Raw genomic sequence first — 23,041 nt, forward strand, 5'->3', positions numbered from 1 at the left:
TTAAGTGTCCGACTCTTGATTTTGGCTCAGGTCAGGATTTCACAGTTTGTGATAAGGCAATGCAGTGTTTAGAAGTCAGGAAGGAAGAGGGAGATCTAGCCAAGGGAGCTCTCAGCCAACAAGGTAGGAGACATCCATGGAAAAGCTAATGCCTTGGAAGCTAGGTTAAGGAAGTATTTAAAAGAGGAAAAGCATGACTAACCAGCATCAAATTATGCTCGGGGCCCACATAAGATGATGACAATAACAGAGCTTTGTATGAAACAAAGTAAGGGTTGTGGGAGACCTTGGCAAGGCCAGTTGTGGAGGATCGGTGGGGGCTGAAACCCTTCTTGCAGAGGGCTCAGGAGAGTGGAGAGAAACGAATAAACAGGAAGGCCAACTCTTTCAAGGCTCTTTTTCTGCTTTATCTGACTTTTAAACAAAAAGAGAAGCCGTGCATTCCTAATTAAACTGACACAAATGCATACTGGAATCCAGTAATCTAAACATATATCTTATCTTGAAAGAATAGAGCACAAACCTGCTAGAAAATTCCACTCATGTATGAGAATTTGCTTCATTTTCTACAAACAGAAAGAACTACCAGGAGAAACTGAACTAGGGATTCTGGTAAGGGAGGGACTATCCTAAACGAAGTGGTCACCTTCCTCTAATTTTGTTGTGTGAAGCCAAATTAGTCCCCCTAAATTATCAATAAATCAAATTTCCCCCAATGTATATTAGTGGTTGGCAACTATTCAACTTTAAAAGCCTTTTATCTCATGAGAACTTTAACCTCAGAGACCAATTCACCTGTCTGATTCACCCAGGATCAGCTCAGGGGATTCTCAGATAAGGCCAGCCTACGGTTCAAGAATCACGGAGGCACCTCATGGATCTTGTTAACGAACAAGATGTGTCAGGACGATAGGCCTGTGATCCCTAGACCTGCTCTGCTCTGCCGAGGGGAACAATATATAAAAGACTGGCTTTAGCATATCATTAGTAAACTTACACTTTTGGATGACCTTCAACCCACTGCCATCAGATCAGGTGCTAAAGAAAAAGAAATAATTAAGACAATTTCCTTCTTAAAATATAAGGGTTTGATAAATTATAATATAACCCCAGTGTGGTCCATTAGAACAAAGAATTAACTTGTAATATAGGGTGCTATTTATTAGCTTTTCAGAAAATCCAGGTGAAAACAATATCCAGAATTCATAAGTAGTAATCAGTAAATGGAGGAGTAATTTGACAATCAAAAATTTCTATGGAATAGAGTGAAGTTATCATTACAACTGAGAAAGCTGAAAGAGATAAGAAGGCAAATAATTTTAATCACATGTATTGAATCAAATATTATTTATTTAGCATATTCTTCTAATTTATATATCCAGTTTTTAGAATTAACAATTATAATAGCTAATAGAAACCTTAAAATTGCAGAAAATCAATTTTTGGTTGTGTTTTTTTTGTTGGGGACATCTTTCCCTTGCTCCTCAAACCGAAATGTAATCAGAAATTTTTTTCCTTTCTTTTTTTTTAAATACGTATTTTTTAAAGTTTATTTTTGACAGAGAGAGAGAGAGAGAGAGAGAGAGACAGAGCATGAATTGGGGAGGGGCAGAGAGAGGGAGACACAGAATCTGAAGCAGGGTTCAGGCTCTGAGCTGTCAACACGGAGCCTGACACAGGGCTCGAACTCACAGACCACGAGATCATGACCTGAGTCGAAGTCGGATGCTCAACCAAATGAGCCACCCAGGCGCCCCTTTTTTTCCTTTCTTAAACAGAATTGTTGAACTTGAGCTATAAAGTAGAAAAAGGAACTAACTTTTCTTTCTCTCTATTCATAAATCCATCTAGTGGATTTATTATTTAAACAAAAACAGGAATGAGAAAGAGTTATATGATCTAATAAATTATAGACACTGCATAAAAATATTGCCATATAAAAACATGACAAGGAGAGTATTATAAGAAGACAATTAGGGTTTGGCATATAAGCATATCCTATCTGTACACTAAGTACATTTTTGAGTGTTATCTGGATCTCTAGCTTTTGACACAATTGTAAAAGTTAAAGAAGGAATCAAGAAACAATGCTGTGGGAAATAATCAAAAAGTTAAATTACTCTGAAGAAAACAGTTAACTAAACTTTCATTTTTCACATAAAGTTCTTTTATCCAAGCATGCATTATTTAGATGTATTTCACATTATATAAAGAGTGCACCAGCATTCAATGTTTATGTGCATTTCACTTTATACAATATACTCATAGCATCCTAATAAATAGTAGGGCCCTAGAAATCAACTAGTCTAGTGTTCTGACTTTACAGATGAGAGAATTCAAGCCCAGAGAAGTTAAGTGATTTGCTGAACGCCACAGTTATACAGTGGTAAGATCAAAACTCAGATCTCTTGAATCTCAACAAAATGTTTTCTTTGATTGACCCCCATCTGATAAAATTAAAAAGTGGTACACAGAGCAGACACTAACTGAAATCCACACAGATAAGTATGTGATTTCATCCTTCTATGAGAGAGACTAGTAAAGGAACCTAATATAGATTGGAGCATTTTTCTCTGTGGGTCACTGATGAAAAAAGGGAAATGGGCATTTCAGGCAGCAGGGAGATATAAACAAAGGTGCATATGCTGTCTTATTCCTGAGTTAAAAAAGGTCATGACATGACATGCTAGAGCAACTGAAAGCAGGGCTGGAGTGTGGGGAGCAAGGAAAGAAGTCCCCAGGGGCTCTCTGGGGAGACAGACAGGAGCTGGCCCCCACAGAGACACATGATCCTGGACAGGGTTTTATCCTAAATGGAAAGGAATTCGCAGCAAGATGCTAAGCAGGGGGCCCATATGCCCATATTTTGACTCATTAAAGATCACTCTGTAAAAGAAATGTTTTTCCCTCTTGAATGTGTAAACTATATATATTATCAAGTTCAGTAAAAGGGTAAGCAATTGAAAATCATCTCTTTCTCACTCCCTACAACCACCTAGTTCTCAGTTTGGTCCGAGTTCTCAGTTTGGTCCCAGTTCCCAGTTTGTCTGAGACCAAACACAATTACCTATTGTCCCCCCTCACCCCCCAACTTATTTTTTTAACAAAAATAGTTATATACACATTCTTCTGCATTTTGCTTTATTTCCTTAACCACCTTGGAGCACTTATCACATCATCTCATTTAGAGCTAACCAAAAGCTATGTATGTGTATTCTATTGTATGGACCTACAATTCCTTATTTTATATCAGCTCTCCATTGATGGACATTTAGGCTACACATACACATACACACACACATATATGTACGTCACAATGAATATGCACAGGCATATATCATTTTGCCCTTCTGTAAGACACCTGAAGGATAAATTCCCAGAAGTAAACAGGCAGGTCATAAAGGTTCTATAAGATACTAATTTTGATAGGTATTGCCAAATTGCGGCCCGAAGTGAGTGAATTAATTTATACTCCCACCAGCAATGTTCAAGTGCCTATTATGCTTTATTCCTTGCTAACACAATGTGTTATCAACATTTTTGAAATTTGCCAATCAGATAAATTTGTAGTTTGCATCGGTCTTGCGATGAGAAGAGATCATTTACCTTGCCCGTGGAGAACGACTGGAAGGGGGCGAGAATGACAGTTACTCCGGCCAGCCCTGAGAGAGGTGGCTGGGGGTGGGGGAGGGGAGGTGACGGTAGAGGCACAGCATACAGTGCAGGTAGAGCTTATGGGATCTGGCCATGGACCGGATCTGGAGAAGGAGAGAGAGGGAAGTGTCAAGGGTGACTCTCTGGTTTTTCAATGACATGGAAGGAGGAGTTTGGGAAGCGACAGGAGACTGGGGGAAGCCCAGGAAGTCACGTTAAGAAGGAACATTTTAAGAATGTGAGGTTGTGCCAGCAGAGTGCCTGGAGGCATTTGGATGTCACAAGGCTGAAGCTCCAAGGGCAGGTCTAGGCTGGAGAGGGCAGTCCTCCCCTGTATTAGGCTTTCCCTCCATGAAGTGGGGGAAGGGTTTAAGATCACTCACACTGAATCTCAACGTGACACTGCTTGACCGAAACATAAAATCTATAATGTGAGCTCCTTAAGACCTGATTCAAGTATTTCCATAACTGTTCCATAAATCTAAGCACGGGAAGGATACATCTTTTGGGAAAAGGAATATACATGATTTGAAAAGCTCTTATTAAAAATAAGCCATGTCTCCATTTCCACACTTTTTAATCTTTTAAAAAAGTAAATGTTTGTTTAAAATACAAGGACTTGCAGCACACTTAGAAAATGCAAAAAAGTGTAAACAAAAACCCACAGTCCCATTATTCAGAGATCATTACTGTTATCTCTTTTTGGTGTTCCCTCTCTGACATACATGAGTCTGTATCATAGATTTACTTATATATATAATTCTAGGCATAGACTTTAAACATTACAATGTGAAATTTATGTACCAGTATTCTTCAAAATATTTTATTTCAAAATTATTTTTGTAATATTTTATATATTTTTAAAATTACAAATATATTTTAAACTGTAACAAGATGGTCTCCCATGCAGAGGGATCTTTAATTATTTAACCACTATCACTGTGCATTGTAATTAAAAAATAATTTTTTCTGGATTGAACAGAAAGGATGTCCTTTTCATTTTCATTTCTTTGTTCTGAAGTGAGGTTTCAAATTTCAACATGCTTATTGTTATTTTTATATGTTTATATGTTAATGTTATTTTTTTATTTTCTTAAAAGTTAAAAAAAAATTTTTAATGTTTATTTTTGAGAGAGACAGAGAGAGAGAGAGAGAGAGAGCATGAGTGGGGGAGGGACAGAGAGAGAGGGAGACACAGAATCCGAAGCAGGCTCCAGGCTCTGAGCTGTCTCACGAAGTGTGAGATCATGACCTGAGCTGAAGTCAGACTCTTAACCAACTGAGCCACCCAGGTGCCCCAATAGTTTTTGAAATCACTGGTTGAAGCTGGGGGAAAATATCTGCTCAACAATAGCTTGTTTTTCCTTAAAAGAATAGCAGGTCTTACACGGGTCATCAGTATATTTGCTCTTTAACCACTTTCACTGAGTACTTACTCCAATCTTGAACTTCGCATTTTGTGAAGAAGAGTCACACTAATGTACCAAAAAGCATTTGCTATTCGCCTCAAATCAGTTTATGGGCAATGAAGCCCTATTAATCTAAGTTAACTTTTACTCTCTTGTCAGTACCACCTCATGGTAATTTCTCTCTGTCCCAGAATAAATCAGCCTGTCCTCAATATCTCAATCTAATTAGGACAACTTTATTTCCTGATTTTTCCAGCCCCATTCTAATATCTTTCAGTGGAAATATAGAAAAGAGATGACTTCATATGTATGAGGCAGTGACTGAAGCACTGTTTGTGGGACCAAAGGACTGGAAACAGACGTCCATCATAGGAGACTGTCACACCCATAGGACAGAATATAATGTGGCTGTTAAAAGGAACTGAGGAAATTAGGAGGAATTAGGTTAAAAGAGCAAGGTTTAGAATAATTTGACTTGTGTGGAAAATGGAGGGGCTGTAAGTAATACTATTGTTGGCATTTTTTAAAAAAGGAATTGTACATATATATACATATATATATGTATATATATATATATATATGTATATATATATATATAAATGCTTGTCTGTGCATAGAGCATGGAAGAATTTACAAGAAAGTGTTGACTTTCTGGCGGGGACCTGGGGTTTGGGAATTGAGGTAGGAAGCTGACTTAATTTTCAATCAATTCTCTGTTGCATTGTTTGAATTCTATACCATGTGCAGGTACTATCTTTTTAAAGTTTATGTATTTTTGAGAAAGAGAGAGAGAGCGAGCACGGGTGGGGCAGAGAGAGAGGGAGGCACAGAATCCCAAGCAGGCTCCAGGCTCTAAGCTGTCAGCACAGAGCCCGACACAGGGCTTGAACCGACGAAACCTGAGATCATGACCTGAGCTGAAGTCAGCCGCTTAACTAAGCCACCCAGACGCCCCTTAAAAATTAAAAAGTAAACACGGAAATGAAATTATTCACCTCAACCTATGGCAACCATGCCTTCTGCCTCTTCTTTCCCTCACCCACCTGCTGGAGATCTGCATAGACACTTCTCTGTGCTTCAAACTTGCACCCCCACCCTGATTACATGGCTCTGGTCAGCCTCCACTGTCCTGAATTAATTTTTCACTAATTGATGCTAATGCCTTGTAGAAATGTTACAAACCTCATGGGAAAGCTTCTGCTTGAACTCTGCACTACTGATAATCTTAATCTATTCTGTCCACTAACAAACTATATCATTCTGACTTTTGTTTATCACTCTTGCTTCCTATTCTTTCCTGTCATCCCAAATGTTTCTTGCCCACGGAAAACTGCACAGAATCCAAGTCGCTATAAGGTTTAGAATAAACAGTAGCTTGCTCAAGGTTTTTAAAAATAAAGTTGAGACAATTTTAAGGAGTTGCCAGTAGATGTGCTTTTTGGAATGCCGTGAGACCTGTGAGCAGGAATGGTCTGTCCATGACATCTTTTCATCCCTGCGAGTTCTCCTTGTCCTAACATGTTCTATCGTAGAAGAGGAAGTGACAGAAATAAATCTTAGTGATGAATTTTCCACATACTACTGCTGTCGGCATCTCATCACAGAAAGTTAATCTGGAGCAGTATCTGTCCTATTACCAAACTACAGGAATATGAACCCTAGGTTTGTGTACAAACTATTAACTTACATTCAAAGTATTAATCTCCAGCCTTGGTTCTGTTGACTTCAACTACGTGTTTTTAATTATTCTATTTCTTTAAATCTAGAAGTTCATAAAACTTTCTTTGGTGGGCTGTGTGTATGTGATATTTCTCTCTGACCAACAGAGGAGAATGTAGCAAACTGTTAAGCCACGGACCTTTCTTAAAGTGTTTTCCAACACACTTATGAGATCAGTCATAATATTTATATATACTCAAGCACTTTGAAATCTCAAGCTGTTTTAACCAGCTGTCATTTTGGTGTCAAACTCCGGTCATTTTAATGTGAAACAAAGGTCAACAGAGGGTTTGTCTTATTCTTTTCCTATTAGTGAAATACTTTATTGTTATCAAACTCTGCTAAAGCCCCCAACAGTAAGTCCTTATTGCATATTCCCGTTATCTGAGTCACATGGGATTTTATGATTGTTCGCAAATAAAATATATAGAAATGAAGAAATGTGAAAGTGTCAAATTAATATTTAAAGTAGTATCAACAACCAAAAATATAGGCAATCAGTATGGCCTATACAAGTTTGGCATTATTAAGAACACTTATCTCTAAGACTGATATCTAGTACATACATAATACAAATTCAATTCTTGCACCCAAAATAAGATGGCAAAGTTTGATTCTTTCATTGCTCATTCCAGAAACTAGACTGTAAAGTTCATTCCAAATTTTGCTAAATTGTTGGCCTTTAAAAAATAGATCATTTATTTCTATTTTTTTTAATTTTTTTTTAATTTTTGTTTTTAATGTTTTTATTTTTGAGACAGGGAGAGACAGAGCATGAACAGGGGAGGGTCAGAGAGAGGGAGACACAGAATCGGAAACAGGCCCCAGGCTCTGAGCTGTCAGCACAGAGCCCGACGTGGGGCTCGAACTCACGGACCGCAAAATCATGACCTGAGCCAAAGTCGGCTGCCTAACCAACTGAGCCACCCAGGCACCCCAGATCATTTATTTCTAAAGCTTATTCTCTCAGTTTATTGTTTAACCCAAAAACTATATATATATATATATATATATATATATATATATATATATATGTGTGTGTGTGTGTGTGTGTGTATACACACACACACACACACATATATATGTGTGTGTGTATATATGTGTGTGTATATATATACATACACATATATATGCACATATATATACATATATACATATATATACATATATGTGTATATATATGTGTGTATATACACACACACACACATATGTATATATATATATGTATATATATTTGGCCATTATCTATTTTCAGGATTTTTCTAGACTTTTTACTCTCACCTTATAAAATTTTTGCTAATGTGCATCAGGATAATGAATTGTATGGAACTATTTTATTACCAGAGTTAACTGACATATTGAAGAATAAGTGCTTAGAATTATACATTCAACTCATGACAAATGAGGAAAAGGATTTGAAGATATCCACTGGGTTCCCTGTAAGTGTAAGTTTAGCCCTTTGGAGTGATACAGTCTTGTAATTTTTGTTTTTGCTGTCATTTTCACCTAATTCATTCATCCATTTATTGCACTTAAAGATACTGTGCCAGTTACATGAGCTAGGCTACTCTTAGTGCCGGCAAGTTGGTCTGAATGGTAACAATAACCTGACCTCAGAGCTTAATTTTACAAGAGAGAGTCAGTACAGGCATGATAAATAAATAGTATAATTGCAGGTAGTGATAAGTTTGTTTTTTATTTTTTTTAATGTTTATTGATTTTTGAGAGACAGAGACAGAGCATGAGCAGGAGAGGGCAGAAAGAGAGGGAGACACAGAATCTGTAACAGGTTCCAGGCTCTGAGCTGTCAGCACAGAGCCCGCCACAGGGCTCAAACTCATGAACCGTGAGATCATGACCTCAGCTGAAGTCAAACGCTTAACCAACTGAGCCACCCAGGCACCCCATAGTGGTAAGTTTTAATGATACAAAGAAGTAGAGTAACAGACTGGAGAGCAACTAGGGCAGGTGCTATTTCATTTGTGGTGATAAAGACAGACCTCTCTGGGAAGGTCCCATCTGAGCTGATACCTAACTTATCAGAAGATGTCAGGATAGAGCTTTCCAGGAAAGACGTCAAGATAGAGCAGCATAAACAAAAGGTCTGGGCGTGTCAAGCTCAAGGAGCAGAAAAAAAGCCGTGAATGAGGGCTGAGAGGTAGAAGGTGAGGTCAGTGGGATGGACGGGTGCCACAGGTGAGGCTCTGTGGCCATGGAAGGAGCTTCTATTCTGGTCTAATGGCAGTGGGAAACCGCCATGGCAAGATCACACTGCTTGCTACGTGGAGACAAGATGCAGAGCATTGCAAAGAACTGTGACTCTGGGAAGTGAGAAGGTTTTTGCAATGATGTAAGGCAGAGAGGACAGTGATTTAGGTTGGAGTTTAGCACCGGACATGGTAAACTGTGGTCAGACCTGGAAGTAGCACTGATAGGGCTCTTTCGGAAGCTTAAAGAGGATTAATACTTCCTACATGCACTTTCATTAAGAAGGAAACTAGTAGTAGCAAACAAAAAGCACCACTTACTTTTTCCTAAGTGTGAATAATCTGATTTCTCTAAAAGCACTTTACTCATTGGCACGATTTAATCACAGAATATTAGAATTGTTAAAGATCACAGAGTAACATAATCTAATTATCTCTTTTTTGCTCTGGCTTGAATAGGCTACAATCGGGGAAAGCACAGAATGTTGGGAATATCAACAGTGGCCATTAATGCTTCCTGCTGTATTTTCAATAAAAATACTAATATACCAAAATGACAAATCATTTTTTAGGTTCACACAAAAAAAAATTCATAATGGACAGGATTCCATTATAAGACATCGTCAGTGATGTCTTTCCTTCAATTTTGAATTGAATTTGGAGTCAGTGAAATTGTCTCTAGATCAGATGTGGCTTATGAGAGAGAGGAGTCAGGGCTGACTCTACGGATTTTGGCCTTAGCAACTAGAAAAATAGATTTGCCCAACTGAGGGGAGGAAGCTATTAAGAGGCACAGGTTTGGGGAGTGTGTGAGATTCAGGAACCTGGTTTTTAACAAGGCAGGTCTGAGGTACTAATGGGGCATCCAAGAGGAAATGCTGAGTAGGCAGGTGAACACAGGAATTTACTAGCTGAAAAAGGAGTTGTGGCTGGAAATATAAATATAACTTTCAATAGTATTTAAAACTGAGATTAAAGATCATTTTGAGTATGGGCTCCTTAATGTTTTTGTGCCCTAAGTCCCCTAAATTGGCCTCTTTCAAATGGCAACAAAATTTCAACATTAAGCCTACTGTTAAAGGGCACTTCAAAATCTATTTAATTAATTAAAAATATATATATAGTTTTCAGACTGGGTGGAAAGGCATTTTGGGGGACAAGTGGGAAATAAAAACATACTGAAGACTAGTTGATGATATTAACAATTCTGGAGGCAAAAAACTATGCTGTTGTGGTTACGTAGGAGAATGTCCCAATTACCAGGAGATACATGCTGAAGTATTTAGAGCTGAAGTGTCTTATTGTCTACAACTCAAAGTTTCAAAGGGGCTCAGGGAAAAAAAGTGTGTGTGTTTGTGTAGAGAGAGAGAAAGAGACAAAGAGAAACAGAAAAAAAGAAAAAGACCGAAAACGTGGGAAAATGTTAATTAGTGAGAGTCCGTGAATGGCATAAGGATGTTCATTTTACAACTCTTTCAATTTTTCTATAGATTCAAAAATTTTCAAAATGAAAAGCTGTGGAAAAATATTCCACAGAAATATATGAGACATACCTAAAACATGTTAAGTGATGGCTTTTACAGAATGAATAAAGAATTTTTAAAAAGAAAACTATACGAATTTCATATAAACAACTCAGAGCACCTGGGCGTCTCAGTAGGTTAAGGGTCCGGCTTCAGCTCAGGTCACGATCTCATGGTTCATGAGGTCGAGCCCCACATCGGGCTCTGTGGTGACAGGGCAGAGCCTTCTTGGATTCTCTATCTCCCTCTCTCTTTGTCCCTCCCCACCGTCTCAAAAATAAACATTTGAAAAGCCCCTCAAAGTAAAAATGATTAAACGGTACAATCATTTTATATGCATCAAAAGTGTACTAAACAGTGACACATAACATTTCCATTGTCCCGTGGTCACACACTGAATAGTCCTTGAGCAACCACACCTTCCTCTAGTCTTGTGTCCCATGAATCCATGGTCTCTAGTCTGAATCAAATCTCAGTGTTGCTCTGAAATCAATCACTGACTTTCATCAGTCCCCAGTTTCTCCACTTGTCCAAAGGGGCGTTTCCGATTTTCACCACCTTCACCTGTTCTAGTACTCTCCTAGCAGATGGATTTATTTCCAACTTCAAAGAAAACAGAAATTCAGATAGGAAGCCCTTCACCTGCACGCTACCCAACAACAAAATCTGCACTTGCTCTGTGGTAGACACTGCCACTTGGCTGGTCCAACTGCCACTCCCAAGTCCTGCGTCCCTTGACTTCTCCAACCAGGAGGATAAGAAAACTTTCTCAGCCTCCCCCACAGTGCTGGCCAATCAGACATAAGCAGAAGTCTCCCAGAAACTTCTGGCAACACTTCCTGACTAAAGGACCAGGTGCAGCCAACATCGCCTCTGCCCACTCTTGTCTGGCCTTGATCACAGCCCTAGAGGAAAAGGCCAAGATGACTAAGGTGATGTCAAGCCCTTAGTGCTGACACCATTGACACCGAAGCCATGCCCGTGTTGTGCACCTCAAACCAATTCTCACGTGACAAAACATAAACCTCTGCTTGAGTGAGGCACTATTAGCAGCTGAGGTTCTGTTGCCTGAATGGAAAGCATTCCTGACAATGAGCCCACCTCTTTTAAAAAGAGACCCCTTATCCAGTACTGTGCATCCCATCTTCTTCTTCCACCTTCCCAGAGACCTCTCTCCATTGATTGCACCCCCCTTCAGTACCTTCAACGTTTCTCTCTCCACTAATTGTTCTACATCGTCAGTGTCTAACACGCTCAAGTCTCTCCATATTAAATGAAAAAGTGTCCCCCAGCCTCCCATCTTCCTCTAGTGACTGCCTTATCTTTACCCTCCCTTTCACTAACATTCTTCTTAAAAGAGCTGTCTACACTCACTATCTCCCACTTCCTTCTTTCCTATTCATTCCTCAACTCGGGGCATCTGGCTTCGTCCCCGGCTTGACTGTGTTTGTGCCAAGGTCACCAACAGCACCCTCATTGCAAAATCCAATGGGAATTTTTCAGTTTTTATCTTACTTGACCTCCGTATAGCATTTGACACCATGACCATTCAATCCTTTTGGAAATACTTTCTTTCCTTGAATTTTTAAAAGCATTCTGTCCTAGTTTTTATTGCTTCTTCTGGGAGATCTCTGTAAGCTTATCTTAAAGGACAGTCATTTGCAAATCCCCTGCACATTGATATGAAATATATATATATACACACACACGCACACACACTGATGCCTCCTTGGTATCTCCTTGGCAGCCTAGATGTCTTGAAAAGTCCCACAGACTCCCCCAAACCTGCTTCTTGCCCCAGGGTCCTCCTCTGTGAGTGGTACCACCATCCACCCAGGGTCCAACCCAGAATGATCTTTCACGTCCTTCTCTCCCTTGTTTCTCAAATCCAGTTAAACAGTAAGTCCTGGGAATTCAGCCTCATAGAGGTCTGTGATCCGCCCATTCCGCTTAGTCTTGCTAATCTTATCCCACATTAGGCCTCTCCTGGCATCGGTTTCCTAACCCCTCTTCCCCGAGCTGACCCCATGTCTGTGCTGCAGCTGAAGAGAACTTTGGTTTTTCCAGAACTGCCAACCTCTCTTTCACCTCTGGACTTTCACGCGTGCTGTTTCCTCTGACTAGAATTTTTTTCACAAGGCTAAGTATCACTCCTAGGAATCTTTTGATTCTCAGTTTAAGTTGTCACTGCTCTGATATGCTTAGACTGGGTTGGGTGTTCCTGCTGTATTTTTCCACAACATCCTATATCCCTCACTATCATTGTTTTTGTTCTTTCTTAAGCTTATTTATTTTGAGAAAGAGAGAGAGAGAGAGAGAGAGAGCGAGCTCACATGAGCAGGGGAGGGGCAAAGAGGGAGGGAGGGAGAGAATCCCAAGCAGACTCTGTACTGTCAGCATGGAGTCCGATTCAGGGCTCGAACTCACGAACCCTGAGATCATGACCTGAGCTGAAGCCAAGAGTGAGATGCTTGACTGAATGAGCCACCCAGGCGCCCCAACTCCTCACTGCCATTGTTTTTGTTTTCTTTTGCTCCATGAGGGCACATTTGATCTCTAATAACCTGTCTCTCCAGATTTCTCAATTAGATTGTAATGCCAGGATTCTGATTTTTATTTACACCAAGACAGCAATTCTTTTTAGAGCACTGGTGTTCATCAAAAATTGTGGGTTAAATCCCTGGAATGTTAAAGATTCCCATTTAGTTTTAAGGACCATTTACCCTACAATGAAAAAGGGACATAAATGCTGGAGTAAACAGTCATTAAAATGATTTTGGTAATCGCTCAAAATATTATTGGGATGGATATATCCACTCTAAAAGCAAGGAGGGATCCTCGGTCATCACTAAAGTATACAAATTGGTTATTGCCTATCACAATAAAAATTCCAAGAAAGAAATAGAGTATATATAAACCACCACCTAAATCTATATAGATTGCCCATAGTGAAAAGGGTGCAAAATGCATTCAAAAAAGTTTGACATAACATCGAAGTATACAATCTAATTAAATGAAATCTAATCAATGCAATTAATGATCGGAGAAGCAGGGGCCAACCAAACTAAAAATGTAAAAGTAAGACCCTTATGCAACAGTGTTACAAGTAAACTCAGAATTAACAATGTGACATTATTGAAACATCCGGATTATTGCCAGGATTTACTGCAATTAATTTTATCTACTTAATATGCATGTGCTTCAGATTATAAAACCAAGAAGTTCATTTGTATGATGAACCAAAACACAGACTGACTGCAACTTTTCACACTTTTCCAACAATCTAATTGTCAACATAATACAATTCAATATGCAAAATTCAGTCCAGATAAATTTTAGAGAGAGCTACCTATTCCTTGAGTCTAGGGACAAAATAGGTGTTTTTTTTTTTCTTTCTTTTATACAAACTATGTTCAGAAAACATAAGACCAAAGAACCATACTATCACATTTATTGCTAAAGGCAAAATATATTTCGGTACAATTCTGTGACTTTCCAAAAGAAAAGAAAAGGCTGTCTATATACCAACATAGACAACATCCAAGAAAAAAAGATAAAGGCCAAAAGTTCAAGAAAAAATATACATTTCTTTTTCACCTATGAAGTTTTGATCATAAGATCGGTTGATCTTAAAATACAAATACCGATTATATTTGGCTTGGGAATATGATTTGGGTCAAAATGGCTGGCAAAACTATTTTCCATATGACCTTCAAGTTCCATATTCATCTGCTTTAGGATTCAGATCTTTCCCTAAAGCCATTATATTGTTTGTTTACCGTCAGGACTTCATGTGCCTCTATTTGCTTTGATCTCTACCATTAAATTTTAAGTTCCCTGAATGCAGATTCTGAATCATATGTGGTGTTCGTATCTCTTATCAAGCCCCACACAACATGGAGATTCACAAAAATAATTGAATTTTATTTCATTTGGAGTATCTGAAATGAAAACAAATGAATAAATCCCACATCACATATTGTGGCACACTAGCTCTTAGACTCTGCCCTGGTCACACTGGGTGCCTGATTGCCTCAGAACAAATTATCTGATGGCCATACCTGTGTGCGGTGTCTTCTCTGGTTAAAGACTCCACTCCTCTGGCCACAGGAGTCGGCATACAAACCAAGCGTGGCTAATTAAAAAGGCCTTCGGAACTTTAGAAACTGATTCTGGGAGAGAAGAATTCTTTTCCTTTATGATTTCAGGATAGTTTGGATACAAGCCTTGGCTGCTTCTCCAGCTTCCCAAAGAAACTGGTCTTCATAGAATAACATACAGACACAGAAAGGGGAGCAAGTGAGAGGCCAGACGAGCTGGACACCCCTAAAGCTAACTGCACCCTTACTCTTCCCACATCTAGGTTATAAGAGTCAACAAATACCATGCACCGACCTTCACTAGTTCATGTAAGGTTCTATCACCAGAAGCCAGAGTTGTAACTAGTTCAGGGACAGATTTGTATTACTGTAAGGATTCTTGGAATTCATGGCGTCCAAAATCCTCACGTTAAGTATTAGGAAGATGGATTAGTAGAGAGGTTAAATACCTTGCCTGAATTCTCACAATGAATTTGTAAGGACGCAGGAAACTGTGGCAGATTCTGCAAGTTGGCTCCTTCTCTCTCATTTTGACACCAACATTCCCCAGTCTTCTTGCAGTTGGGTGCAGGCAGGTGGCCTGAGTTCCTGGCAGGCAGAGGCATCTGAGTTCCTGGCAGGCAGGATGAGAAATGAGCAACGAGAGGGGGCCGCTGCATGCCAGGAGCTTGTCTCTTTCGGAGAGCACAGTGGTGTGGCCAAGCGGTTCCTCCGAGACAATGAAGTAGGCTCGCTGCCACTTAGTGTCCTACCTGCCTGGTGCCCTACAGGCTCCCTACAACCACTGTTTTTCTTTTTTCTTTTTAGTTGAAGTGTAGCTGACATATCGTATTAAATTAGTTTCAAGGGTACCGCAGTTATTCAACAATCAGATACATTATGAAATGCTCACCATGATAAGTGTATGACAACCTTCCCTATGCTGTACTTTTCATTCCTGTAACTTATTTTGTAACTACATTTGTAACTCTTCATCGCCCTCACCCGTGATCATCCCCCACCCCTTCCCCTTTGCCAACAACCACCAGTTTGTTCTCTGTATTTGTAAGTCTGTTTTTCTCTTTTGTTGTTGTTTGTTTCTTCATTTGTTTGGTTTTTAGATCCCACATATAAGTGAAATTCTATGGTATTTGTCTTTGCCTGGCTTATTTCACTTAGCATAATACCCTCACGGCCCACCCATGTTGTCATGTATGGCAAGATTTAATTCTTTTTTATGGCTATTATTCCATTATATATACATATATATACATATATATACATATATGTATAATTAATAATATATAATATATTAATTAATATAATATAATGTATTAATAAATACAATGTACTGTATATTAATACATAATATATAAATAAATTAATATAATATATTAATATATAATAATATAGAACATATTAATAATAATATATATATCACATCTTTTTTATCCATTCATGCATCGTTTGAAACCACTGTTTTTTGCCTGATTGTTTTGTTTTGTTTGTTTTTGACTGAGTGAGACCCAAAACTGGGTTCTATGGCTCTCGCAAGATTCTGGGAGCCACTAATATCCTTCAATAAATCTCTTTCCACTTAAACTAGCTAGAATTCTGTTTGAGACCAAGAAGCTTCACCTAAATAGAATTTGGTACCTTGAAATGGCGTGCTGCAATCTCAGATGTGGAACTCAGTTGCTGAAGGTGGGCTTTGAGCAGTGAAGGCACAGATACTGAAAGCAGAAAGCTGGAAACTCTTAATAGGCATTACATAAAATTTTGTCGACCTGTCCCCATGTTGTGCCTCGGAAAAATAGACTATCGTGTGCCCTACTTTCCACTAGAAGAGAAAAAAAAAAAAAAGAAATCTCAGGGGGCGCCTGGGTGGCGCAGTCGGTTAAGCGTCCGACTTCAGCCAGGTCATGATCTCGCGGTCCGTGAGTTCGAGCCCCGCGTGGGGCTCTGGGCTGATGGCTCAGAGCCTGGAGCCTGTTTCCGATTCTGTGTCTCCCTCTCTCTCTGCCCCTCCCCCGTTCATGCTCTGTCTCTCTCTGTCCCAAAAATAAATAAACGTTGAAAAACAAAATTAAAAAAAAAAAAAAAAAGGATGTAGAATGAGGACATTTAAGAGCAATCCCCAGAATTCCTAAACTCCTTCCCAAAGTTCATGCCACTTCGAAATGGTTTTTGGTTGCCTCCATTTCCATAACGTGTTTCTTGTTTTAATTTTTTCCAGCATTATTGAAATGGAACTGACATACAACACTGTATAAATTTAAGGTGGATAATATGATGATTTATGTCTATATTGTGAAGCGTTTACCACAATAAGGTTAGTTAGCACATCTTTCATTTCACATAATTACCATTTTGTTGTTGTTACGGTGGCGAGAATATTAAGGTTCTACCCTCATAGCCATTTTGGAGTATACAATACAGTATTGTTAACTATAGTATTGTATAGTATTGTATAGTACTGTCACCATGTTGTATGTTAGATCCCTGGAACTTACTCGTACCATAACTGAAAGTTTGTGCCCTTTGGCCAACATCTCCCCATTTCCCTCACACCTCAGCCCCTGACAGTCTTCATTTTAGTCTCTGTTTCTAGAAGTTCAATGTTTTTAGATTTCACATATAAATGAAACCATTTAGTATTTGTCTGTCTCAATCTGAATTATTTCACTAATAATGCCCTCAAGGTCCATTCACGATGCTGCAAATGACAGGATTTCCTTCTTTTTTATGGCCGAATAATACTCCATTGTGTATATATACCAACCACATTTTCTTTATCTATTCATCTGTTGACGGACACTTAGATGGTTTCCATGCCATGGCTGTTGTAAATAGTGCTGCAATGAACATGGGAGGGTGCATATATCTCTTTGAGATAGGGATTTCATTTTGGAATATATAGCTAGAAGTGGCATTGCTGGATCATATGGTAGTTCTGGTTTTAATTTGTTGAAGAACCTCCATACTGTTTTCTAGAGTGGCTGCAACAATATACATTCCCACCAACAGTGCACAAGGATTCCCTTTTTTTCTGTATCCTTTGTTGTCTCCTGTCTTTTTGATAATACCCATTCTAACAGGTGTGGGATAATACCTCATTGTGGTTTTGATTTGTATTTCTCTCATGTTAGTGATATTGAGCCCCTTTTCATGTATTTATTGGCCATTTATGTGTCATCTTTGGAAAATGTCTATTCAAGTCCTCTGCCCATTTTTTAATTGCACTGTTTTTTTTATTGAGTTGTACAAGTTCCTTATATATTTTGAATATTACTCCCTTATCAGAAATATGACTTGCAAATAACTTCCCTCATTCCATAGATTGCCTTCTCATTTTGTTGATCATTTCCTTTCCTGTGCAGAAGCTTTTTAGTTTAATGTAGTCCCACTTACTGATTTTTGCTTTGTTTTCATTTTAAAACGTAAGTCTTGCCTAGTCAAAATTCATTTCCCCCTCCATTTTTAAACATTGGTAGAGAATGAGGAAAGAAGTGGAAATAGAACAGAACTTTTCCCCATGACACTTTCTAGAAAATTTTACTTCTCTTCTTGGAAGCCAAAGGAAGGTTCTTATTTTCTCTCATTTTACCCACTTCACCTCTCTGCGCCTCAATCTCTCCATATGCAAAATGTAGGAATTCAAAGCCTTTCAGATGTAATGTGCCAATGAATGAATGAGCTCATTGCATTAGCAAAACTGAAGCCTTGAGAAGCCTGGTCCTGTGGTCACAGCAGGTCTACTTCACTTGTGAGAGGACAGCAAGAGCAAGGGAGGAAAGAAATCCTGTAGGCTTGGAGGTAGCATGGCACAGGTCGCCCTGAGACCTGTTCAGAGGGTACTAAGAAAGAAGAGACCGTTTTCTGGGGGAAATGGGATCCTGATGTGGGGGGACACAGGGACCTGTCCTGTGGGACACAGGACGGGTGTGCTGCTTCGGCAGAGCAAACCCAAGATAAACTTTACCAGGTTGCTTTGTTTGGGACTATAACCTAAATCCACCATTTGGCATACACGTAACGGGCAAATATATATGCCCATACTTAACGTCAAGATGTTTTAAAATTTTTGATAAACTTTAAGTAAGTATTATGAGAAAGGGCATATACGCAACAAATGTTTAAAGGTATTCAAAGGCAAAAGGGCTATGAATATGGCTTGACCATTGGCATACACTGCCAAGTTCAGAAGGGTCAAATAATGAATATTATAATTGATGTCAGTGATAAGAAAGTAAGAGGTTCTTACAGCTATACCTGTAAAATATATGTACATATTTTAACTGTAAAAATATGCATATTTACCCATTCCAGGCAGGCCCTGCTTGTGCAATTTCTCTTGAAAAAATTTCTAATGCCTTCTTCTGTTTATGATGTCCTGAAAGTCAAAGGACTACTTCTCCAGGACCCTATTAACAAAGAGTAGAAATTAACAGATGTCTACTGCAAAATATGAAACAAGCCTGTATTTGCATACCATGAAAGAAGATATATTTCTGGACCATATAATTATCTCTGATTTGCATGATCACTATAAAGAGTTTATTATTATAGGTTTTCCCAATTATGCCATGCTTGTCCACAAAAATAAACACCTTATTAAACGATAACACTCTTGGTCCTCCATAAATTATTAATAATAAATTTTATCTTAGGAATATAACTTGACACATGGGAATGATGATAGCTTGAAAAAATCGCTAAAATTCTATTTGAAAAACCCCTTTACTTTTTTCCATTTTCTATCTCTTTTATTTAATTGAGGCCTATTACTTTCTTCATATGACAGATGATTTTAAATGATATGTGTATCATTGCTATAGTTCAATTCCTCTTAAAGGACATCTACATCATACATGATCTATAGCCATTGGACAGTTTATTATAGAATGAGTCAGTTATCCTAGTTTGAAACAGAGTTATAATACATAAATATATAAATAAACAATGTCTTACTTGAGACTTTTTAAGGATTTAGCAATGATCTTCTCTGAAACGTGTGGTCATCTGAAAGGTCACTAGAAAGGAGTGGAAGTCTAAGGTCTAGTTCTGCCTGTTATTCTAAAGACCTGCTTGTCTTTCATTAAGTCAGTTCATTTCCCCACAACTTAATTTGCCTTTTTAGTCAAATGAAGATCATATCAGCTTCCTAACTACTTCACAGAGCTACTATGATGAAACAATATGGCATCAGATGTGAAACATTTCTTCAAGGACAAATACGAGACATAATTATTTTAATGACCAATAATTAAAGTAAACTTCTACTTTTCCCATTATGTTTACTATCAATTTCTCAGTCTAAAACCAACTTAATGAATCTGTTTGACAATTTAATTATGTGACTAAATTGAGCTTTATGGATACATCATGAAAAATAGACACATGTACTGTTTTCAAGCAGCCTTTAATACAAAGCACCTTCCAAACAACAGATTAAAAGTTGGCTTTCAGATAGCAGCTACGCTGTGGTAAGCATAGCATCATGTATAGAGAAGGTGAATCACCATTTGCACACCTGAAACTAACATAACATTGTGTGTGGCCCATGCTAAAAAAAAATTAATAAAAACGAATCAATTAATTAAAAATGTTTTAAAGTTGGCTTTCACAATAACCTTTCATATTAAGTTCTACATTCACTAATTCTAATTCAGTGAATTATGTATGTCAGTTAAACCACCTAGCCGCTCATAGAGCACATATTCCTAGGTAGAGTGAAATAACTACACTCTGACACCTGCTTCCTGCTTCTGGGTTTTATCAGGCACCTAAAATTTCCCATATAATTCTCAATAGTCCCTAAGTTTAAATCCCGACCTTACCACATGCTAGTCTACAAAATAAAACACAGGAGTTCCTGGCATTTGCGGAGTGGAGTGGGGCTTCATAAAATGAAATGAATAACAGACTGCAAAAATTATGCAACTAAGAATTCTCTAAAAATTTTGTCAAAATAAAAAATTTGGCCAATATCTTGTTGAGCTTTCTATTTTGTACAAAAGAGAAAATTCCTAAATAGAGAAGAGTGTCAATAAAGATTGTAACACAGACATTTGAACCATGCTATTTTAACATATCTGGGATTATAAGGAACAATATTATTTTCCTTTTTTAAAATTTAATAAATTATCTTTTTATGGCATTCAAGCCTTAATAATTCAGTTACAGAAGCTTTAGATCTTTTTCATTGATTCTACACTAAAATGAAACTCTTGCTCCTAGAGGTTAAAAGTGCAGAAGCTAGAACTGGACTGCAGGGAGTTCAAAATCTGACCCTGCCCCTCATTAGCCGTTTGACCTGAGACAAATTATTCAATCTCTCTGCATCTGTTTCCTCATTTATAAAATAGAAATACTAACAGATCTACCTAAAAGTGTTGTTGTGAGGGCTAAATGAAAATACAAGTAGGGGCGCCTGGATGGCTCGATGGGTTAAGCATCATACTCTTGATTTCGGGTCAGGTCATGATTTCACGGTCATTAGATCGAGTTCCATGCTCAGTGTGGAGCCTGCTTGGGATTCTCTTTCCCTCTCTCTCTGCTGCTCCTTCACTCGTGCTTGCTCTCTCCCTCTCAGAATAAATAGATAAACTTTAAAAAAAGAAAAAAATACAAGTAGAACACTTGGAACAGTGCCTGCCACGCACTACCCTCTCAATTAGTGTTACTGTGACTCTGTAATTGATGTTTCCCATATACTTTCCCATCTTTGATTAATACTTCTTAAGTGACAGAAGTCACTACACGCCAAGATATCTACAAATAATCCAGAATAATAATATGGTCAAACCTTTGTGAATAAGACTGTCAGAGTTAAAAAGTCCTAAAAAAATTATTCAAAAGGGTTAGACTTATAATTAGAAAGTTTATATAAGACACACCTATAATAATGTTGCTTGGAATAAATATATGGAGAGGGAAAGAAAGTTCCTAGGCAAGGTCAACTTAATTATCCATAATTTAATGAGACATTGACCATACTTCATTTTGTTTAATTTGGTCATTTTAAAAACTAATCTTGGTGCCTGGATGGCTCAGTCAGTTAAGCCTCTGACTTTGGCTCAGGTCATGATCTCATGGTTCGTGGGTTCGAGTCCCGCATCTGGTGAGCTTGAGCCCTGCCTCTCTCTGTCTGTCTGTCTCTCTCTCTGTCTCTCTCTTTCTCCCTTCCTCTCTCTTCCTGCCACTCCTTCACACCCTCTCTCTCTCAAAAAAAAAAAATTCAAAATGCCTTGTATTAGATTAATGCAATTGATTTTTAATGGGTGCTCACAATAGATTTTGACATACTTTATATGTTGAATGCTTTCAGTGTAAGCAAAAAACAATTCTGAATCTCTGATTCCTTTTCCAGGGAATAGCTAGAAATTTTCCAGCAAGAATGGAAGGAACATCATTTGTTTTTACTGCTAAGGAACAACATGTACTAACTAGCTAGAAGTTAAAAATTTAAATATTCATAGCTGTCTAAAAACTTTTTAAGAAAACCATATATGTGGCACCCAGAGAGCCTAACCATAACAGCTACACCATTAACGGTATAATGAGAAAGGAAATGAATAAAGTTTTGCCACAGGCATACAGAAATTTCAAACTGAATTAACGAGCTTGTTATAGAACAATCAATTAAAAACAATACACACTATAAAACAGAAGTAACCCAAAATTCATAGCCCATTAAAACTTAGCTAGGTTGGTCTTTATAATAAATGCTTTCATACATAAGTGATTAAGAATATGCAAAACCAATTCTTTTACACTGGAATAAGAAATCTTGTATTTTACTTACTCCATTTAAATTTGTTTCAGTTTATGTTCCATATGTTTCTTCATATCCTAAAATTTGAAGACTGAACCCCACTCTAATTTTCCACACCAGCGTCTTCAAACATGAGTTCTGCAGCAAAGGATATGATAAAAATAAGCACGTGAGATTAAGAGGTGCAAACGTCCAGGTATAAACTAAATAAGTCATGGAGATGAAAAGTACAGCATGGGGAACAGACGCAAAAATACCGCAATAATGCTGTACCATGACTACACTGAGGGTGCCGAACACTGCGTAACATGCAGAATTGTTGGATCACTACGATGCACACCTGCAACTAATGTAACATTGTCAACTATACTTCAGTAATTATAAATAAATAAATAAATAAATAAATAAATAAATAAATAAATAAATAAATAAAGTGAAAACAAGCATTACCAGATTCCAGCCAAATATTGTTTCTGGTGGGACCGTCTGAGCCTGCCGATAGCGAGCTGGCTCCACGATAAAAAAGGGAGGTTGGCACGTGCTCAAGGACCAAATGAGATTTTTTTTTCCTCTTAAAATCAGAATCATTAAAAGAGAAGGAAAAGAAAAAAGTATTCATGAATTTACAGTGGATCCATTCCAACATTCCCTTAGTTTTCGTTCTTGATCAAGG

The 23,041-nt window shown here is 38.0% G+C and overlaps 1 protein-coding gene across 28 annotated transcripts in view; it reads right to left on the bottom strand.

Moving 5' to 3' along the window:
* The window catches only part of LRAT (lecithin retinol acyltransferase), a 263,547-nt gene that overhangs the window by 205,883 nt on the left and 34,623 nt on the right, over positions 1–23,041 (bottom strand). For 4 of the 28 annotated variants that reach the window (XR_006596663.1, XR_006596659.1, XR_006596661.1 and 1 more), the window contains exons 9-14: positions 22,819–22,939; positions 22,399–22,506; positions 18,912–19,015; positions 16,248–16,324; positions 14,574–15,225; positions 998–1,038 (exon numbers count right to left, since the gene is read on the bottom strand). The exons of 10 other annotated variants lie outside the window; for them this stretch is intronic. The gene's annotated coding sequence lies outside the window, so the exon portion shown is untranslated. Of the gene's footprint in view, positions 1–997; positions 1,039–3,606; positions 3,759–14,573; positions 15,226–16,247; positions 16,325–18,911; positions 19,016–22,398; positions 22,507–22,818; positions 22,940–23,041 lie in introns of all 28 variants that reach the window. 14 more of the 28 variants (XR_006596669.1, XR_006596675.1, XR_006596673.1 and 11 more) reach the window with 7 other exon arrangements.

The sequence above is a fragment of the Felis catus genome, chromosome B1, assembly GCF_018350175.1.
Source record: "Felis catus isolate Fca126 chromosome B1, F.catus_Fca126_mat1.0, whole genome shotgun sequence".
NCBI classification, from domain to species: Eukaryota; Metazoa; Chordata; class Mammalia; order Carnivora; family Felidae; genus Felis; species Felis catus.